This window comes from Ailuropoda melanoleuca, chromosome 4 (genome assembly GCF_002007445.2).
Source record: "Ailuropoda melanoleuca isolate Jingjing chromosome 4, ASM200744v2, whole genome shotgun sequence".
In the NCBI taxonomy this organism is placed as follows: Eukaryota; Metazoa; Chordata; class Mammalia; order Carnivora; family Ursidae; genus Ailuropoda; species Ailuropoda melanoleuca.
This window is the reverse complement of record NC_048221.1, coordinates 89,454,623-89,456,336: the sequence shown is the minus strand read 5'-3', so window position 1 is coordinate 89,456,336 and position 1,714 is coordinate 89,454,623. Positions and strand designations below refer to the sequence as shown.

Below are 1,714 nucleotides of genomic sequence, written 5' to 3'. Positions count from 1 at the left end.
GTTCCCTCAACCTGGAATAACAATAGTATTGATGAAGATGACAACAACGATGATGACCGTGAAAGCTAACATTTAAACAGCATTTTCTATGTGCCAGCCTTTGTTCTGAGTGATTCACATATTCTTACTCCTTAGTCTTCCCAACAATCCTGTGAGGCAGCTTCTATTATTCTATTCATTTTACAAATGATAAAACCGAGACCTAGAATGGCTAAAAAGCTCTTTAAAACTAAGTAACAGGGCCACGCAACTTCTGGGTGTCAGGACTGCTGGCAGACAAACTCCACATTTTGGCTCTGTTCTCTCTACTGCTAGAGCACCTCACAGGGGGTCAACAAATAATTTTTTCATGAATGAATAAATGGACTGGGGAGGCACCTGAAACAATGCCATCTAAAAATGGCTTAGTTATTTTTTTTGTCCACGAGATATACGAAGACAATATCTTGTTCTCAAACTCTTGGTCTGGCAAAAGAATGATATCTTGACTGATGAATTTCTTAGTATGAACAATCTTAGAGAAATTTAAACATAAATACTCTTTAGTTATTAATACAACATATTGGCAAATATGTGTGTGTGTATTTTCAAATTAGAACATAAGGCTGCAATGAGTATTGAATCAAATAATCTCAAATGTAAAAGTCATCTACACTAACCACCAATCTTGTGTTTATATCCCTTCCACAAAGTATTCATTTATAATGATTATCCAGCCTTGGATTGAACTCCTCCAGGGATAAAAAAACTCACTACTTTTCAGAACAACCAACTCCCTCTTTAAAAAAAAAAAAAAGATTTTATTTACTTATTTGACAGAGAGAGAGACAGCCAGCGAGGGAGGGAACACAAGCAGGGGGAGTGGGAGAGGAAGAAGCAGGCTCCCAGAAGAAGAGCCTGATGCGGGGCTCGATCCCAGAACACCAGACATTTAACGACTAAGCCTCCCAGGTGCCCACAACCAACTCCCTCTTAAACGGGTTCCACTGTTGAGCTTCTTCCTTATACCAAGTTGCAGCGTAACTGTAATTTTAAAGTTACTCTTATAACCTCCTGGAGCATCCACCCACTGAATCTAGTAGCAGGCGAAGTTCTAGGCCAAAAGCATCTTTGGCTCTCTTTTCTCTATACTTTGCCAAGTTATTATGCATTAATCCCTATGTCATAAAGGAGCCAATCATTTAGATTTTTATCATGGTATCCATATCTTATAGCTTGATATTGTTCCATTTTCTTTGGTTTTAGGGACCTAGGAAAGAGGAGGATGAGACTTCTAAATAAAAAGCAAACAGGGTATCGGGTTAAGCATCTGCCTTAGGCTCGGCTCATGATCCCAGAGTCCTGGGATGGAGCCCGGAAATGGGCTCCCTGCTCAGCAGGGAGTCTGCTTCTCCCTCTGCCCCCCTCCCCGCCTGCCCGCTTGTGTTCTCTCTCTCTCAAAAATAAATAAAATCTTAAAAAAAAAAGCAAACATAATATTACACTTGATCTTAGCCAAAAGGCCAAGAAGTTATAAAAACAAATGTGATAATAGGATCTGTAAGTCCTTAGAATGATGTTTCTCAAAATCAATCTAAATGTGCACATGAATTTCCTGGGGATCTTGTTATATGTAGATTCTGATCCAGTAGTTCTGATATAGGGCCTGAAAGTCCGTATTTCTAATAGGTCCCCAGTTGATGCCAAAACAGCTAGCCCAAGGACTGCACTTCGG

At 39.8% G+C, this 1,714-nt stretch overlaps 1 pseudogene; it reads right to left on the bottom strand.

The window, feature by feature from the left end:
• Positions 1 to 1,377: 1,377 nt before the first annotated feature.
• LOC117802147 lies at positions 1,378 to 1,514 on the bottom strand (annotated as a pseudogene).
• Between the last annotated feature and the right edge of the window lie 200 nt (positions 1,515 to 1,714).